This window comes from Bidens hawaiensis, unplaced genomic scaffold (assembly GCF_021521415.1).
Source record: "Bidens hawaiensis isolate Kalapana, Puna unplaced genomic scaffold, B.hawaiensis_p1.1 tig00068561_1, whole genome shotgun sequence".
NCBI lineage: Eukaryota > Viridiplantae > Streptophyta > Magnoliopsida > Asterales > Asteraceae > Bidens > Bidens hawaiensis.
In genome coordinates this window covers 9,236-30,731 of record NW_027502105.1, presented here as the reverse complement: position 1 = coordinate 30,731, position 21,496 = coordinate 9,236, and the positions used below count along the sequence as shown (strand labels likewise).

General features: G+C 35.6%; 1 pseudogene across 1 annotated transcript; it reads right to left on the bottom strand.

The window, feature by feature from the left end:
* Positions 1 to 4,602: 4,602 nt before the first annotated feature.
* Positions 4,603 to 10,527, bottom strand: LOC143605193 (putative polygalacturonase; annotated as a pseudogene). Its single transcript, XR_013148454.1, has 5 exons — positions 10,453 to 10,527; positions 6,458 to 6,578; positions 6,194 to 6,369; positions 5,678 to 5,748; positions 4,603 to 5,359 (listed from the first exon to the last, which is right to left on the bottom strand). The product of XR_013148454.1 is annotated as a putative polygalacturonase (transcript).
* Between the last annotated feature and the right edge of the window lie 10,969 nt (positions 10,528 to 21,496).

The window sequence follows — 21,496 nt, the reverse complement described above, 5'->3', positions numbered from 1 at the left end:
TGTCCTGCAACAACCTACCCCTCATGCCCAACCTGATGTTCCTAATACCCGTGCTTTCTACCATTGTAAGGACCCAAAGCATCTCCGTAATGCGTGCCCTCAACTTACCCAAGCTCATCAAGCCCAATCTACGACTACACCATACTACTTGACCCTTGCTCAAACCCATCAACCTCATGTCCCTCAAGCCCCTCCCAATTAAGGTCAACCTTACTTAACTCAACACTACCAAACCCCGCAACCGCAAGCTCAAGTTTACCAGACATATTTCCACCAAACAACCTTCATGCAAACTGTTCAAGCCCACGTTATTCAAGCTATCCCAAATAAATCTACCTCGACTGCTCCAACTCCTATGATTGCAACTCCTCATGGAGCCTCAAGTCACATCAATTAAGCTACTCAAAGACCCCGAAGACGTTTGCCGTTTCCTTTATCTATCTTACTTTATTTTGTCTTTTCTTAATTATGATTTGTAACGCCTTTTATGGCATTGAATTATTTCAGTTGAACTATTTATCCTTCGCGTATCGTACTTTATGAATAAAGTTTCTTTTGTTTAAATATATTGTTTATTGAAGCCTACTTCTATCTTATTTCATGTCTTCATTAACCTTAAATATTAATAAGTTATCTTTTCTTCAACTTCAAATCTTTGCGATGTCTTAGACATTTCTTTATTAAAATCCACTGCCACTCTTGAAATTGTTTTATATATTGGTAATTTTTCAGTATTATAATTAAATCTCCTTAAAACTATTTCTTTCTAAGATAATGTACTGTAACCCAGATGATGGGACGAGTTATGTAGACCATCCGATGATCTAAGTAATTAACGAGGCCTACATAATTATTTTTGGTTTATCCAAACTATTTTTGGTTCTAGATTATGACACACAATTGTACATTTTGTGGTTTCCATGCGAGGATTTAGCAAACGCAACAAGACTAAGCGTGATTCTTTATTTGATGCATCAAATGTGATTCTTTTATTATTTTATTATAATAATAAAAGTATAATTTGATTGTGTAATATTTTTTTTTATGTTTATGATTCTTCGTGTGTATTTCTCTATAACTTAATTATTATATGTTTTTCTAATGAAAAATTTCAGTTCATGGGTCTCAATCTAGTCTAGTATAATATAAAACTATTTGCAAAAAAGGTGTCGCCATGTGGCTTGTCTGATTTGTTATACGATCCACGATTCTCAATTCAAGCTTCTAATACGTATGATAATTGAGATAAGAATGAAGAAAGACCAAGAAAATGGTCGTTTTAGACTTTTATAAATTGAAATAGGTGTTGACAATATTGTACGAATGTCAAATACGCAAAGATACTGAGATACCGTTGCCACTCAAAATTAGCATCTAGAGAATGTCAAATATGGCAAAGCAAAAGAGAAATTATGTAATGTTTAATTGATCTTCTCAATTCTAAGGTTGGTCGCTCGTTAGCGAGCGTAGATAAAGTTTCTTAATCAGCTAAAGATTTTGGGTTCGAGTCCTAAGAAGTAAAAAAAGTTAACTAAAATTATTTTTGATCTTCTCAAAAGTAGCTAAAACTTCTATTAGTAACCGCCACACTAACAAAACTAACTCTACTTGCAATATTTATTGGTTTTTTTATTAACTAACTAGACTAACGTATTTAACTTTGTGTATTCGATCGGTTTAACATAAAGAACTCCAAATACGATGTTTAAATATGCATCACATGCTTAAATATGGGTATTAATATCAAATATAGTGGATGTTGATTCTAGCGACTTGTCATTTATCCCAAAGGTCATGGACATTCTCGGTGATAGTGGAACATCTTCAAGTTTCCACTTTTTTCCCCTTTATTTTCCTATTATTTAATAGAATGATTTGTGGTCCATGGAAAGAGTATGGAAAAATGACACGTCTATAAACAAATTAGTCGTTTCTAGTGCAATTTAGTTAAAGATAAGACAATTTAAAAATGCAACAAGCAATCACCCGATCACAAACACAGCCAAGCGTCCCTCTCATGACCTTAATCATGATTTCGTTGTTCAATCTTATCTTCGTGGTCGTCGCTCTGTTGCGTCTGCACTGTCCTCTAGGTGATCACAACATTTATGTTGTTTTTAAACTTCATAAGATTAAATCCTTACTAATTGTTGGTTTAAAGTGTTAAGTGATGTTACATGGACATATCATATATTGTTTTCTTCAAATACCCATATCCCAATTTATCTATTATAAATTTTTTTTGTCGTCTACTTCTCTTTTATCCTACTTTGTAACAAATGATATAATTGATTAAAATATGCCACTCATGCTTATTTGTGGTTAGGTATGCTTTACTAGCACAACTTTTATTATGTGCTTAATAGTAATCTAGCAAGATTCATTGGTGCCACTAAGTGACAAATGGCAAAGATACGTAAGACCCCACCAATTTAATTTCTTTTATATGTTTGGCCCATTTTTGTTGGCTTATAAAAGGGTTCATGACCAATAAGGTCTATCAAGCTCTCAATACCAATCAAAGGAGAAATCAAAAAAGAAAGAAAAAAAATCAAGTCCTTGAATTTTCGCTCTCCCTCAAGGGCTTCTACTACATGTGATACTTTTGTAAAAGTATGTAATTAAGAGTTTAGCTGGAGACTTGAGGAGATCGAAAACTCATCAACTTGATGCTACATATTGTTAACAAGTCGATAAGGGGGGATCTAAAAGATCTTTTCAAGGCGTAGATTCTTCGCTCTCCCTCAAGGGCTTCTAGCTTTACCCTACATGTAATACTTTTGTAAAAGCATGTACCTAGAGTTTAGCTGGAGACCTAGGGAGATCGAAGACTCATCGTCTTGATGTCACAAATGGTAATAGGTCGAAAAAGGGTGAGAGTAGGACTCTAAAGAATTGTTCTCAAGGCCTGATATTACACAATGTAACAATGTTGATATGTCAAAATCAAGATGACAACATGAAAAGTGCGATGACACTCATTTTACTTATTTTTTTCCTCTCACAAAAACTTTCACTAACTTTGAATCAAGGTAAATTGTTTATTGTGTTTTTAAATTATCTTTCAAAGTTCTTTGATACTTAAAGTTGAAGCATATGTCAGCGTTATGCATCAAGTAACTGACCTAAGAAATCGAGTTGACTAAAAGATCAACCCATTGATTTTACCCACAACCTAGACTACTTTCAAACATAAGATACGAATTAATAACCTAGTTTATAACACTTTTCATTTACTAAATTTAGCATAGTTTATAACACTTTTCATTTACTAAATTTAGCATAGTTTATAACACTTTTCGTTTACTAAATTTAGCATCATGCCCTTCGGTATTGGAAGAGTCATGTAATGATTTAAAATGATTTGAACTTATGTCATTTTCAATGTAATGACTTAAAATGATTTGAACTTTAAAAAATGAAGTTTTTTCAATTAATGAAATTAAAATTTTATGTATGAAAAAAAAAACTATGACCATAAAGTCTTGAATCCTTCTCAAAATAATATTACTTAGAGTTACCATCCTCCTACTAAATAACCAAGGCTTCCAAATATTCAGAGCATGTTTGAGATTGCTTCTTTAAAATGTTTTTTGCTTTTTGGAGATGCAAAATGTCCAAAATGTATCTCCAAAAGCACCGCAAAAAGCATTTTAAAGAAGCAATCCCATACACCCACACATATTTGTATATGTTTATTCGTTTTACGTTTAATATTATATGATATACATATTTAGTTAGTATACTATTATAAGAAGATGGTGACCGCATACCCATTTCTACAAACCCAGTCAATCGTCACCCCCAAGTCAGGCCTCATCAAGATCCAAAAGACTGAGATCTCTAACGCAAAGGGCTCAGCGATAACAAGGCCGGAAGTACTAATGATCAGAAAGTTAACGTGGAGAAGTTGCCTAGACTTTGTTGAGATCATTGTCTAACATGCTTCTCAAAAGATCCTATAAAAATCTTAGTACATGTAGACCATAAATTAGTCCAGTAACAACTTTTTTCTTCGATAAAGAAGTATACATCAATTGTAACATTTTTGGTACTATGGAGTTGTATAGTGTTATTTGAAAATTACATTACAACACAATTATCCCACAGGCCACAAGAAAAGTTTGTTTGGAAAAAGGACTTAATAATGTGATTTTAGTTGTATCTCAATATTAAGACTAAGTGTAGTGAAGAGTTAGAACCTGAGGCACCACTATCTGCCACCTCATCCACTTTAATGCCAAAAACCATGACACCATTTCAAAAGATGGACGCCAAAGAGCGACGAGCCCCTTTGGTTTTAGTCTTCTAACAGCACCGGTGGGGAAACTCACTTTCCAACCAATAAAATCGACGTTTTCACTATTTATTATTTTTTCTAAAAAGATGTTTTAAATTAAATCATTACATGTGTACGTGGTGGTACTTTTGATTAACCAACTCCCCTCCACTACACTTGGTCTAATAAGCGACAAAACGACCAACATTTGAAGGACCAATAAACAAGATTATCAATGACATACGCAATATTGTCTACCGTGGCCAGCTAGCTGTATCTTTTAAGCAACCCCGTACAATACTAGCATCTCAATCTCAACAAAAAACCTGAACAAAACAATAAATCAAACCTTAAAACACTACATTATACAAACAAATTATATGTATATTAATATTAATTGCAACAACACTCAATTAAAGTTGAAATTACAACATACATTTCAGAATGGAATACTGCACACGCTGGTTTGACTTCCGCTGATGAGCTCTGAACACGGTGACGGGCTAACCTGAACCGCACCACCACTCACATCCGAGCACGTCCACGGATTATTTCTCGAACCAGCCGACCCACTTAGACGTATATTAGCAAGGCAAATATCTGTAAACGGTGAGCCCTTCAAACCCTTGATCAAACCAGCCTGTTGAACCTTCACACCCCACACATTTTTAATCCTTATATGTTTCATAACCGGTAGAGCGTTCGGGTTATAATTTTCATCAGGTTGATCACCGACATCACCGGCTATCTTGATTCCTTTCCGTACATTTTCCATGTAAACATTGGAAACAGTAATGTTTCTTATGATTCCGCCTCGACCGATGTTTGTTTTCAGATGGATTCCGATTCCGATGTTGAAAAGGGTTATGTGTTCTGCTACTACATTTGTTACTCCGCCAGAAGTTTCACTTCCAACTGCAATTCCGGCGAACGAAGACGATCCAGTCACTCGCCGGATTGTGATGTCGTTACTGGGGCGGCCATATGCGATTCCGTATTGATCCCATCCGCTTTTTACAGCAATGAGGTCATCTCCAGTTGATATGTAGGAATCCTCTATGCAAACATGGGAGCTTGAATCTATATCAATATATAATTAACTAGGTTACAAACCCGTGTGTTACCCAGGTTGAATGAAGGAAATATTAAATAGTTACTAATTAAGATTTAGGAGTCACAAAACGATATTTTTTTGATAGGATATGACTGATTACCATTATTGCTTTTGAACTAAAATTTTAAAATTAAGGTCAAATTGTTAGTAACTGCTTTTGACCATTGTTGACAAAACAATTACTTGTTTGGACGGTTTTCGAGGTTTCAAACCGAACCGTTAACATACTGAGAATCTACAGTAAACAAATAAAGAAACATTGTGTTCCTTTTAATATTGTATACCTGGATCAATTCCATCGGTGTTGGGAGAGTCCTGTGGAGCCAATATTGTGACGTATCGGATAACAACATTGCTGTATATAGAGAAAATTAAAGATATAAATAAGTTCGAAAGAAAACTAAAACAGTTCACTAGCTCAATATAATTCTCAATATGTACACAGATATGTGGCGTTGTGACAAAAGGAATTGCAGGTTGGCAGTTTATATATTTTTGGGGGCATTCAAATTTATTGCAAGTAGCATTTTCAACCCATATATTTTAATGTGTCAATTTAGGCCATGGTTGTATCTCTATACTAGGGTCTAAAGTTGTACAAAAGGTATATGTTTACCGCTTACAGCCTCTCATTAACAAAATAATATCATGGTACTTTTTGTAATCATATTTAACACGGTACATACGGGTAAAAGTAATTAGAATATGTAGGAAGTATCTGGATCAACCCAACCCGTTTTGACCAGTTACTTTGCCACCTCTAAAATTTACGCTCGGTTTTCACCATGTTAGCATGATACCTGCAGTATACGGGGTGAATGTTCCAAAAGGGTGAATTCTTGAAGATGACATTAGAAATGATAATGCCTCAGAGAATCCTTGAACTCAACAAGATTTGGTCGGGTGTACTGCAAGGTTCTCTGTCTCCACATGTTCCACCACGCATCACCTTGCCCGTCTATCGTCCCATTTTCACCTAATAAATTATCATTTAGATCAAAATCATATTTAAAGAATAGTACAATTGATGCAATATTAATCTTATTTATGTTATTAATGCATACCAGTAATAATGACATCATGGAGACCATCTCCATGGATGAAGCTCATATACCTGCCACCTGGACGTTCTCTGCCTCTTCCATAAGAAGGCAACGGATCAATTAGAGGCCAGTTTGATGTAACCTGAATCATGAACAGCATAATACATTGTAGAAACCATTGGAATCAAGCATGTAAATGAATTGAACGTTCAGTGAACTGTTTGGTGGGACACCGTTAATTTTATAAAGAAACAAACATGAACAGAATTTTTTGTTAATTTAATTAAATGAACGAACATGAACACGTGTAACGTTTGTTTATGTCCATGAACATTCGTTTATGTTTGTTCATTTACGCTTGTTATGTTTGTTCATTTATGTTTTGTCTGTTTTTGTTTATGTTTGTTTACCTAATGGCTAACGAGAGCACGCTCATTTTCTTCGTTCATTTACATTCATTTGTGTTCGTTAATCTTCGTTTATTTACGTTCGTTTATGTCCGTTCATTTATGTTCATTTAGAATATAAACGAACACGAAGATGTTAATTTTCTTAACGAACGAACATGAACAAGAAAATTCATCCTTTTTAAATGTTCATGTCTGTTCGTTTGTTCGGTTAAAGTTAAGCGAAAGAACATGAACAAGCCCTGCTCGTGTTCGTTCGGTTCGTTTACAAGCTTAGAATATAGTATATTATAGTTTAAGGAAGCAAACTTTGGTAATACTTATTTCATTTTCAAATATACATTTAGCTTTTGTAAAAGTCACAAATCATCAAATGCTTACAAGAATTAATCCACCAAAGTGTTAAGAAAGTCTATGGACTACAATCAACTTTAACGGTATAATATATCGCTTTAAAAAGCACATGCCATAGTTATGGATAATTCATTATAAAAAAAAGGGTGTTTTAAAGGTGGGACTAAGTACCAAACTAATAATGCCATCCTTTATATAGCTGTCTGTATTTATTTCAGCTGAATGCAACAAATGTAAACACATGCAAATGGTCCTACATGCTATGCTAATATAGGAGCCCACTAAACTTACTATCATTTATCATTTTCTATAGTTCTATGGCTTCTTCTTCAAAACATAAGTTTACTTTCTTCTAGGGTTTATGGGTCCCAATTAACTCATCAGGATGGGCAAAGTATTATTCTATCAAACACAATATCCTCCACCCTTTATATTAACTATTACTCGCTTCAATTTGCAACAATGCAAATAAATGTGTTTTTGGACATCTAATTTAAATAGTATCATCTCACAATTTGAATACTGAACATACCTTCAACGGTGTTTAATGAAAAAAAAACATTGTAGATCAAGATCTATGTTCTTTGTAGTTAACACAATTCACTAATAAAGAAATACGTAGTTCTGACTCAAAATGCATTAAACTAGGATATCAGTTCTACTAATAATAATATTGTACTGACACGAATCTGTAGTAAGCTAACAAATCCAAATATATATTAACAAATACGTGTATCAGTCTCATGTGTGAAGCTACATCAAAAGTTCATCTTCCTTATGTTTTGTAGCAACAATCATACCGTTGTCACAAAACTTAACAAAGCACACAATCAATTGACAAAATCAAGCAATTTGAAGTAAGGGTGTTCTTCAGTGTTTTTTTTTTGGGATTCAGGTTTTTGGCTAGGAAAAAGTGACCCGATAACCGACCAATTTTAAAGTTCAAGGTTGTTCGGTTTTCAGGTTTAAATGTGATTTCATATAGTGGGTGGAAAGAAGTGTATATAATACTTTAATATATGTTTTAACATAGGATTTCAAATCATAAATGAAAGGACGTCATGAGAGTTAAAACGATGACATTTTAGCTTCAAATGTTAAAATAATTATATCTAACATATGTTATGTTTGTTTTCTATTAAAAACTAGTTTTAAGTAAAAGTTATTTGGGGTTTCATTTTTGCAATGAAAATACTTTACGTAAATAGTAATTTAGATCTATTTGATTTAGCTTTTATATTAAAGGTTAAAAAGAAACTAATTTAAAGATTTACTCTTAATGAGTGAGTTATGCTCGTACATTATGCAGGTTCGATTTTGAATAAAATTTGTTTTGAAACTTAGACAAAAACAAGTATATTTAGGATTTTTTTTTTAAAACATTACATCTAAAAAAATTTGTTACTTCCATAAAAAAAACTATAAATACAAATGTGGCAGTGGTTTCAATAATGTTGATATCGACATTGTTTGATAGGTATTGGTGTTGCTTGATGGGTTACGGTACCCGTACTCGACATTCCTTGCCAACAAAAATCAGTATAGTTTACGAGCCAAAAAGAATACCATATTTCGAACACAACTTGATGGGTTACGGTACCCGTACTCGGTATTGTTTACGATAAAAAGTGTCCATTTTCTAAGATTTCATCAAATAAGCATTATTTGACATAACAATGAACCCATAAAATTGTGTTTTAAATTGATCAAAACTATACAAACAAATATTGGTACCATTTCCGAAAATAACAATAATGGTACATTGTTGTTCGGTCAGTGTCAGGTAAGTTCGTCACGACAACAGTACATTATTGGCATTTGATACAACAGACGATACAAAAAAAAGTATCATATTTGGAAGACAAATTGATAAAAAATCATTTTTACCTTACAATAATGTGTTCGCATTTAAGTTGGACAACATATAAGTCGTAAATATACAACATGGCAATTTGAGTGAGAACGTGTAATAGGGATGAGCAAATTCGGTATCGGTACCGGTACCGAATTGGTACCAAAGTTTTGAGTTTCGGGATCAGTACGGTACCAGTATTTTCCGAATTTTTATTTTCGGTACGGTACGGTACCGAGCTCATCCTTAACGTGTAATGACAAGAATGTCCTCAGCTATTTTGCACATGTTCTTCATTTCTGTTAACATTTAACGGAAGTTAAAGTAGTCTCTAACATTGTTATAAAATTTAAACCTTAGTACTTATAATGTGACTTTTAAACCTTATCACCAAATCTTGTTATTTTAGGAAAACATTATGGACTATCTATGTAATTGTATCTTTATTCATTTAAGAGTCTTACCGGGAAATTCATTATATATATCCGTATAATTACACTAAAAAACACTACATTTTTTCTATTTTTTTAAATTAAATAATATTTTTTATACCTTTAACATTACATACTTTCAGAATATTTTTAAAGAGTATACAATATGAAAAGTGTAAACCAAAATTTAACTACCATATAATATTTTTTTCTTTATTTACAACCACTTATAACTTTACCATATAATTTACATAAATCACTCACATTTATATATATATATATTTTCGGGAGATTTTGGCATCACATATTGTACGTTATGTAACAAAACTTGTACCATCCTTCATCTGTTGTAACTGGACCTCCATGTGCACTAAGCCACTAACCTATTCACTGTCACTTTTGTTTGTGATCAGCAGGTGACCACAATTTGTTAAATTTAAAGTATCGTCTTTGTATTTAGGGTTTTTGTTAAATTTGGAGTTGTTTGCTTAGTCGCCCAATTCACAATTTGTTCAGCGACCTGTTGGAATTATGGACCGGTTCGGGTAAGTCAACATGGCTGACCGGGTTGTGACACGTGATAGTTACACCTTGGGCAACGAACTAAAATCCGCTTAAATTGTTTGACCGGTAAATGACGAATTTAATATGAAGAAATTATTATTTATAATTGTTATAGATAATATAGTGGTTCGGACTTTAAACGAGTGTTAGAACGAGTTGGACTTTGGCCCGGTTAGAATTTATTATTAATAAATAATAAGATTATTTATAATATAAGAAAACCTTTTTTACTTGGAAAGGCCTCCAAGTTAATTGGAGGCATGCATATATCATATATACATACATCACGTAAAAATAAAAAATAGGGTTTTTTGGAATTATGCCGCAAGCCAAAAGTCTAGCCGCCGCTCCCCGTAACCGACCACCGCTACAGCAAATACCGCACTGCCATCGCTGCCGTGTTGCTGCCTCCGCCTCTGATCTGGTGTTGCTGTCGTGTTCGCGCCACCTTGCCGCCAACGCGCCATCACCACCAACCGCCATCGTTGTTCGGTTCATCGACTAGCGTTGTTCGTTGAACCTCGGTGTCTCAACCGGTTATTCATTAACCAAGGTAAACTTATATATTGTCAGTTTATAATTATGGATTATTTTTATGACTCGTACTCGTATCGCTTGTAACCGGATCCTGTACGGTTCCGTTAAATGGCGATTACTAGTTTTTATATTCCGCTGCGTATTCATATATTAATGCGATTAATAATTATGAAACTAATTTAATTAAACCGGGTTTAAATGTTAAACCGTTGACTGATCACCACTGGAACCCAACAGTGGTATCAGAGCCTTGGTTACAACATACGAGTCGAATCCGGTCTTTTCACCGGATCTACATCATAAACTTCAAGCTACTTGAAGTTTTTGATCTAGATATGTTTTTTGAGCAATCTTGGTTTGGTCAATTTTTATTTATTTTATTTGACCAAAATATTGCTCAACTTTATTTTTATTGAATATGTAAATCTGGCCCGACCTTGTGTGATTGGTTGTTTGATTTTAGCCATATGGATGGTTCAAAGTTGTATTTTATTTTTCGGTTTTATTTTATGGTTTTTGGCCACTTTGCTAGTTCAAGATTGTAACAGATTGGGTTTAGTTTTTCATTACTTGTATTAGTAAATATTATAATGAAGAAGACCCGAAGGAAAACCAAGGACGAGCTCGCGGAGTTCTTGAAGTCAGTGGGAGTTAGCAATGATGACCGGATGCACCAGGAGTCCATCCTTGTGGTTGTTTGTGTTGTGACCCCTTGACCCGATTGGTCTTGCTAATAGGCTCTAGCAAGACCAAACACCTTTTGGCCATTTAAGATTTACATATTCTTGTTTGCTATTGTGGTTGCTTGCTTGATTATAATAGGTTATAATACCACCGACCTAATATCAAATATATTAAAATAAATTTTAATTAACCAATAAAGTTTTTGCAAAATTAAACTAAATTTGATTTTCCAAAACCTTATAACTTAATAGCTCTCTATTAACTTAAAATTTGTTAGACGTATCGCGACAAACTTAGTTTTTAATATGTTATTTTAAACTAAGCGTCCTGAGAGATGAAATGGTTCATCATTATCGTCCCGATAATAAATACAGTAAAATTTGACTTTTACTCTATTTGGTAATTCTAAAATTAATCCCAATATAAAACTAATAGTTTGTGTCAATCCTACTACAAGTCATATTTGAGGCATACTGCAAAATTTCGAGTGTTTGGAGATAAAGCACCGCACTTATTTTCTAGCCTATCCCATCAAGGTGAAAGCACTTCGTTGACACATCCGGCCCTTTCACACGTCACTGTACTAGGACAACTATTACTTTACTCTCCTGTTACGTGCTAAAGCTGTCTGGAGACTTAAAGTGGGCAAAAATGAGGCTAAACGTTTCTATACAGACAATCGTTGTCTCTATAGGCCTCATAACCGAGAGTTGTGCTCTATTCACAATTGACAATCGTTGTCAGTCTGCCTAACCACTTATTAATGTTGTATGCTACAGCTGCCTTTAATAACTGGAAGCCAGATTCTCAAGCTTCTATTTCATTAATGTAATTGGGTCATTAATAATAGGACTAGAACGTCGAAAATACTAATTAAATTTACTTTTGCTTATTTAATCAGATGTCGTCAAACGATAACACACCCTACGCACTTAAGACAATCCTTGAGAAGGATAAGCTAAACGGTACCAACTTCATCGAATGGCACCGCAACTTAAGACTAGTTCTTACAATGGCAAAGCGTCTGTATGTTCTCGATGGACCTGTTCCAAACGAGCCTGAAAACAACACAGCCGCTGCTCGAAAAGCTCTTGACAAGCATAGGGATGACTCGGCGGAGGTCTCCTATATTATGCTAGCCACCATGACTTCTAAGCTTGCTAAAGGCTTAGAAGACTTTGGTGCCTATGAGATGCTGGAACAACTCAGGGGCATGTTCCAAAAACAAGCCCGTCAGGAACGGTTCGATACCATGAAACAACTCATAAGTTGCAAGATGGCAGAAGGGACTCCCGTCAGTGCGCATGTTCTTAAGATGAAGGGGCACATCGATCAGCTTAAGAAACTTGATTATCCCATGCTTGATGAGATGGCATCGGATTTCATCCTCAACTCTCTCCCCAGCAATTACGACCAATTCGTAATGAATTTTAACAAGAATGGTTGGGTAAATACAGTACCGGAGCTGCACAACATGCTCAAAACGGCTGAGATGAACATTCCTTTTAGGAACAATCAAGTTCTGATGATCCGATCTGCTGGTGTAGAGAAGCCTAAACCCAAGAATCAGGGTTATAAGGGAAAAGGCAAGAAGAAAGTTAATGTTGCTGCCAAATCTGCCACCAACACTAACAGGAAAGTTGCAAAGGCACCGTCGTCGCCTCCTGAGGAGCGCCAGTGCTACAAATGCAACAAGATGGGGCACTGGATGCGTAACTGCCCCGAGCATCTAGCTGAGCTAGCAAAGAGGAAGACCGATGGTGAAGGCTCTTCTCGAGGTATTTCCATATACGTTATTGAACTTTTCACTGTCTCTAGCAACACATGGGTATTTGATACCGGATGTGGTTTCCACATTGTTAATGTCTTGCAGGAGCCTAAGAAGTGGAAGAAACTAAATAAAGGCAGCATGGAACTCATCGTTGGAGATGGGAAGAGAGTACCAGGTCTGGCAACTGGAGTTTTTCATTTTACTTGTCCATCTGGCCTAGATTTTCCTTTGAACAATTGTTTGTATGCTCCTGGTTTGACCAGAAACATCATTTCATTTTCATTATTGCTTGAACAAGGTTTTAAGTACGTTTTTAATGGCATGCTATTTCTACTTACTTAAATGATATCTTTTATTTTGAGGCTAAACATCGAAAAGGTATTTATGAGATTGATGTTCAACCTGATAATAACGTATATCATCTTTCAAAACGTATCAAGACTAGCATCAATGATACTTTTCTATGGCATTGCCGACTTGGCCACATAAGAAAGGCAAGAGTTAAAAACTTCAATCTGAAGGGATTATTAAATCCACAAGACCGGACTCATTTGATGATTGCGAATCTTGCTTAGCTGGAAAACTCGCCAAAGACTCCTTCACTCATAAAAGTGAACGAGCAAGTGATCTGTTAGGACTCATACATACTGATGTATGTGGACCTTTCAGAACCATAACTAGAAACCATGAAAGATACTTCGTTTCTTTTATCAACAATTATAGTCGATACGCTTATGTGTATCTTATGAAACACAAGTACGAAACTTTTGAAAGGTTCAAAGAGTTTCAACGAAGTGGAAAAACAACTTGGTAAAACCATTAAAATGCTTCGATCAGATCGAGGTGGAGAGTATCTCAGCTCAGAATTCATCACTCATCTAAAAGAGCATGGAATTGTTTCGCAGCTCACTCCACCTGGCACACCCCAACATAATGGCGTGAGCGAGAGGAGAAATCGAACTTTGCTAAACATGGTTCGATCGATGATGTGTAGAACTAACTTGCCTCACTCCTTTTGGGGTTACACCCATATGCCCGCCGCCCGCATTATCAATGTAGCTCCAACCAAGAAGATAGACAAAACCCTATATGAGATATGGCATAAGGGAAATAAGCCCAAATTGTCTTACCTTAGAGTACGTGGATGTGATGCTTACATCTCAAGTGAGTCTGATGACAAACTTGATCCCCGCGGCGTAAAATTTGTTTTCGTCGGATACTATAACCAAAGAGGTTATTACTTCTTTCATCCTGATACAAATATGATTTCTATCAAGAGGAAAGGCCACTTCCTTTGAGAAGAAATTTCTCAATCGAGGAACTGGAGATAACATTGTCGATCTTGAAGAAATTCAAGAACCACAAACAACTGCTGAGAAAGTTGGAGCGTCTGATCAACAAGTTGTTGTTGCTGATACATCAGACGGGAACACAAGCGTTCGCAAAAGTAGTAGGACTCTTGTACCAAATTCTAGATACCTATGGCATTTAGATGGTCCCGAAGTCTTATTAGCAGCCGAGTCTGGCGACGAGCCTACTAACTACAAATCTGCTATCTTGGATCCGGAATCCGAGAAATGGCAAAATTCCATGAACGCCGAGATGCATTCCATGCATGATAACCAAGTTTGGAACTTGGTTGATCTGCCCCCCGATAGTCGGGCAGAAGGGAGCAAATGGATTTTCAAGAGAAAAACCGACATGCATGGAAATGTGCAAACCTATAAAGCACGGCTAGTCGCGAAAGGTTTTACTCAAACTCAAGGTGTTGACTATAATGAAACCTTCTCGCCCGTTGCTATGACTAAGTCAATAAGGATATTACTTGCCATAGCCGCGTAATATGACTAAGAGATATGGCAAATGGATGTCAAAACCGCTTTTTTTAATGGACATCTTTCTGAAGATGTTTATATGGTTCAGCCTGAAGGTTTTGTTAATCCTAAATATCCTAATAGGGTTTGCAAATTAAATAAGTCCATTTATGGACTTAAGCAATCATCTCGAAGCTGGAATCTTCACTTTGATGAGAAAATCAAAGAGTTTGGTTTTGTCAAAATGAAGATGAGCCTTGTGTTTACAGAAAGGCTAGTGGGAGCACTATATCATTCCTCATCTTGTATGTGGATGATATACTGATCATTGGAAACAACATTCCTATGCTTAAGGAAGTTAAGCACTGGTTGAAATCTTGTTTTGCAATGAAAGATCTTGGAGAAGCCGCATATATTCTGGGAATAAAGATCTATAGAGATAGATCTAAGTGGATTCTAGGGCTAAGTCAAAGTACTTACATAGACAAAGTAATGACACGCTTCTCAATGGAAAACTCCATGAAATGAGTTGTTCCAATGACTAAAGGAACCGTGTTGAGCAAATCGCAATCTCCGGCAACGGACATTGAATCTAAGCATATGCAAGCAATTCCATATGCTTCAGGGTTGGTTCTATCATGTATGCTATGTTGTGTACTAGACCAGACGTCTCGTATGCCTTGAGCATGACCAGTCGTTTTCAACAGAGTCCTGACATTGCCCATTGGACTGGTGTAAAGAACATTCTAAGGTACTTGAATAGGACCAAAGATATGTTCTTGGTGTTTGGGGGCGTGGAAGAGGAGCTCACACTGACGCTAACTTCCAGATTGACCGAGATGTTTCTCGCTCATAATTTGCTTGGATGAAGAAATTCATAGCCAACCTCGATCTGGTTCCAAGTTTAGGAAAATGATCAACGTAATATGTGATAACACAGGAGCTACTTGTAACATCCCGAAATTTTCAAGAATAATATTTAATGTATTATTCGTTAATGATGGAAAAGTTTACTAGAATTGACAGAGAAATGATGACGTAATAATAAGATGGTTCAAGTAGGCTAAGTAGATGGAATTAATTATGGACCAAAAAGAAAAGATGGGCCTTAGGTCCATGAGCTTGAGGGAGTATAAATACCCCTTAAACCCTAATCCTTTCCATTATTATCTATCTCTACACCATAGCCTACACCTTGAGAAACACACACAAACACCATCATTCAAACCGAGCCAAGATCGGAAGGTGGAAACCCGAACCCGTTGGTGCTAGATCGTCGTAGAGAAACAAAGCAACATCAAGGCTTAACCGTGCTCGTATTTCGACTCGTTTAAGGTACATTTATAATTAGGAATCGTTCATTAGGGTTCGGATTAGTTGAGAAATCATAGATATGTATGAGAATGATGAAAACGAACCTAACACATCAAATCTTACTGAAATTGGTTAACATTCGATGGGTTAATTGATCCCTAAACGAGCCGTAGGGTATATGCTCAAATCTCACCCCTTAAACACGGAAGTTTGGCCGATTTGATGGTTAGGGTTTATAGGCGCTGCATAGACGATTCCAATGATACCAAAATCATGATATTTCGTTAAGAATTGAAGGTTTAATTGCAGATCTAAGATCTGTTGACTGTTATTGTTCTTGACGATTTTGACTTTGACCCGTGAGTCAAAGTCTGGAAAAGAACTAGACGATTCGTTATAATTAAGATAACGAACCAGGTAGTTCATTACTCGCTGTCAAGATAGCGAATTAGCTACCCAGTTCGTTATGTTCAAATAACGAATCAAGCGAATCATTACTCACCATTCGTCCTAATTTAGATAATGAATTAGGATGTGTTTGGGTAACGAATCAGATTAAGATAGAGATAACGAATCAGTTAGCGAATGAAGGAGGATTTTGTAACGAATTAGACTGTGAATTGATAACGAATTAGATAACGAATTAGGCTTAATTCATTATACCAAATGAGTTAGCGAATTAAATAATAATTTAATTTTCTAATGGAAAATGTGTTAAGACAGTTAATAGAAATAAAATTTTTCCAAACTGACCTGGCAGCTCAACCCCAGTCAGGGGCTCTGCCCTTGGACCTGCTAGGGGCTGCCGCCCCTAGACCCCGCTGCCAGGGGCGCTGCCCTCGGACCCCCGTTCGTTGAGGGTAATAATTTAACTAGAAATGCGATATGAAAAGTGATAGTAATCAATACGCATAATTGTTATACAGCTAGCCGTGCACAGCTCAAGAAAGGAATAACTACTATTGGTGAACGTAACAGAATTCAGGTGAGTTTCTAGCCCCATTTCCTTGTTATGTTTTTCGGGGCTGTGTGCATACTCGACGTGAAGTGTGAATACACTTACCTTAAGTAGTAAGTGTATGCTATAGATGATATATAAGTTAGCTATTATATAATGCTTGTCGGTGCGTGAACGATCTTCAGATATTGCACGTATTGCCAAGGATAGTGATTGCCAAGTGGTTGATTAGTGTGTGTGAATGCTATGATTTGCTTATTATGTAAATGATGAAATGTTAGAAAGTGTGCTGTAGACGAGGAGAGGTAGAGTGTGATAGGAGTGGCAAGGGTTTAGTAAGAGTGATAGTGGCATAACGTGAGTGCGTGGTAGGGTAAGCCTATGCGTGCCCTCGTTATTAAAGTGGCATAAGGTGAGTGCGTGGTAGGGTAAGCCTATGCGTGCCCTCGTTATTAAAGTGGCATGGCGTGAGTGCGTGATAGGGCAAGCCTATACGTGCCTTCGTTATTAAGTAGCATAACGTGAGTGCATGAGAGGGTAAGCCTCTATGTGCTTCTGTAAATAAGTGGCTAAGACGTAAGGGGCAGTTAAGTGGTTAAGCGGTAAGGTAAGCAGGTTAGATAGTGGACTACATGTATTCGGACATGTATATAATGCATGTAGTGGTTGTATGATAAGTTTCTTGATTAACTAGAACTCACTCAGCGTAGCTGACTTTTAGTATGCACGCAGGTGAGCTGATTATAGAGTTAGCATGAGGATGACACATGGCAGGGATTGAATGGCTGGCATCTGAAGAAAGAAGAAAAGATGCTTTAAATATAATATTTTATGTTATGGTTTTAAAGAAAATATTTAATGTTTTGTAATAAACGGTTAAAGTTTTATATTCCGCGAAAGTTTTAATTAACTCTGATTTGAAGAACTGTGTTATGAGTAAATCCAACGCTAAAGTAGGACTACCAGGAACGGGGCCTTACAATTGCTCAAGCCAAAGAGCCCAATTATCATCTCATGGCCAAGCACATTTTTAGTTCCACTATGTACGGGAAATACTGGAACGAGGTGACATCATAATAAGCAAGGTAGACACAGATCAAAACCTAGCAAACCCGTTCACTAAGCCGATGACTCGGGACAAGCATGACCAACACAGGGATGCTATCGGTCTTAGATTATCTAGTAATTTGTTTTGATTTAGTATTTGGATGTATGAACATTTAAACAGTTACACTTTTAAGTTCACTTTTGATTTAATGGTTAAATTCAAATGTTGAATACTATAACTGTGTTCGTTTTAATACGTTTAATCCATGAATATTGTATTCTAAATTATCCGTAGTCGGTCAGACTCGTGGGAGCGATTCTGAATTAAGACTATTCTGACTTTGGACTCAAATGGTTGACTTCCAAACTCACAGACCTCATTATGAATGACATTGGATGTAACTCGCATCAAATCATCATCATGGATCTTAGTCATAAGATGCATTTGATATTGGTATGCTCATTTAGTATCCTTAGACCTGAGATACATATTAGAACTTTCGTTTACTAAAGGTATTCTTTGATCAGTGTCAAACGTTGTCGCGTAATTTCCAGTCATAAAGGCATTGGTTGGGAGTATTCTAAAGTTCAGTGGGAGTTGTATGTAATCAAGATGGGATTCTGTACTCTTACATGAAATGTAACAGTTAGATATCATAGCGCCTTCGTTGATTCAAACTGGTAAAGTGTGAGGCCTCACCCAAACTTACTGTGTGTTTGATTGGACAACTTTGACTCGAGAACGAAAACGATAATGGTTGAACGCCATATGAGATTGATCTGATCCATGTCTCATTGTTCAACTGGTGTCTTATACGGAAAGGATAGATGACCACGATTACTATATTTTTATTATCTTGCAATAGTGTATTCCAAGATATTTTGGTTAATGAATTTAAAATGTCATAACCTGTTGGGAGCAACCATGTGTAGCTAGAGCACCGCTGGTTGTCAGCGTTGAGAAACTTAACTGAATCCGTCCAAGTGGGAGACTGTTGGAATTATGGACCGGTTCGGGTAAGTCAACGTGGTCGACCGGGTTGTGACACGTGAGAGTTACACATTGGGCAACGAACTAAAATCCGCTTAAATTGTTTGACCGGTAAATGACGAATTTAATATGACAAAATTATTATTTATAATTGTTATAGATAATATAGTGGTTCGGACTTTAAACGAGTGTTGGAACGAGTTGGACTTTGGCCCGGTTAGAATTTATTATTAATAAATAATAAGATTATCTAATCTAACCTCTCTCTCTAATAAAGAAATCAATAATTATCCACGTGTCCACTTCTCAATCACCTATTCCTTTCTATTTCCCTCCCATACTTAATAGCTTAATAATTCCACATATTATCAAAATTCATCATCTCAGGTTACGGGTTCTTCATCTATCAACGGTTCTTCATCTGTAAATCCTAATCGCTACAACTACCCTTTCTAATAAAATGAACAACGATTTAGGGGTTGTTTCCAATTAGTTGATTTCATACAAGCATTTATTATCTCTCATCATTTTCATAAGGTATTCGATTTTCAATTACAATTACTCTATTTGGATTTCATTTTCCCGATTGCTTCAACTATGCATTTATGCTATGATAATGATGGTATTGATGATTACATGTTGGTTTTTTTGGTTGTTCCTGTCAGTTTCGGGTATTAATCGAACACATTAGCTTGGAAAATTTTTACATTACAGTTTGAGGCACACCAAGTGTTCGATAAAATGCCACAATGAATAAAGTATGAGATATAAATGAAAAATGTGACATTAAACATATATGTGTATGAATATGGTAAAAATCATGTTGTTTCATATGAGGATTGAATTTAATGGTCTTACATAACGCATTGTTTCACACCAATTCTCTACTTCGTGTATTACACCTAAATAATTGAAAACTGAACCCGATAGGCATAATGTTAATTCTATAGTTTTTGTATTAAAACTGTTTACCTTGATCTCTTTGATGTGTGCATTCAGCCCGTGTTGAAGGTTTATGGTTGCATCAATCTTTTAATATTTCAATCACTTAATTGTCATAACTGACTTGCTTATCTATAACTAAACTAATTTGTTTTTTTAGGCTTGGGTGGAGAATAAGCACCTTTAAGAGTATAATTTGGATTTCTAATCCTGGCGATACAAAATGTGGCAATGATAAATGCGGAGTAAAAAGAGTTATCTTCAGTCAACAAGTATATAAACAAACATGTAATCAACATTCTTCTAAAAACATATAAATAAAGAAGCATGGAATGTATACATTTTATCCCCATTTAAATTTCTTTTGTCAAAGTTTCATGTTCCTTAAACCAACCACAATGGGTTCCTGATAAATGGCATGCTCATTCGGTGAGTATTTGTTATTCTGCCATCATTAGTTCATTGTAGCTAACCTACATTTAAAAAATCTAGGCAGCATTCATCACATTTTGGTTAGGCATTCTTTGATGATCATATATTTTTATATTTGTAATAAGTTTCAGTTAAAAATAAATAAATTTTTTTAAGTTTCATAAACAGTAAAATTTAACTGGTAAACGGGAACAATTTTAAGTTTCATGAACGGTCAAAATTACCCGTAAACGGGTCATTTTTCTGTAACACTAACTGGTCCAAATTTAAGTTTACTTACTATTGGCTCAAATTGAACCCGTAAGCAGGATCTATTTTATGTTTCTTTAACAGGTCAAATTCTAGCTGGTTACCTGGTCATTTTTTTGTTCCGTTAATGGGTTAAAAAAATTAACTCGCAGACGGGTCAATTGTTTGTTTCACTAACGAGTCAAAATTTAGTTTTTATTATTGTCGCGTCAATCTAGCTTGTAAGCGGGAACAATTTTAAGTTTCATCAACAGTCAAATTTAACTCAGTTACCGGGTCAATTTTTTTCTTCCGTTAACGGGTCAAAAATCAAGTCTTACAATTATTGGCTCAAATTAAACCTATAGGGGTCACTTTTAAGTTTTTTATAACCCGCAAACGGGAACAATCTTAAGTTTCATGAACGATCAAATTAATCGCGGTCACTAGGCCATTTTCTTCCATTCTGATTTGTCTCAAGATATATAAATATACATATCATGGTTTGTTTGTTGCTAGAAAAAATTGCAAACTATTGCAGCAATTTATGATCAAATCGTTTTTGGCGAATAAGGGCTATTATTGCAGTACTACAGCAATTCGTCATTTCGTCCTCGCCATGTTATGCGAATCAACACACTGAGGTTTGATTCTTCAAGGATCGTCGATTGCAAGCCCAAGTTTCTTGATTGGAAAAGTTATAATCAGCAATTTCCATGGTCTAATTGTTATTT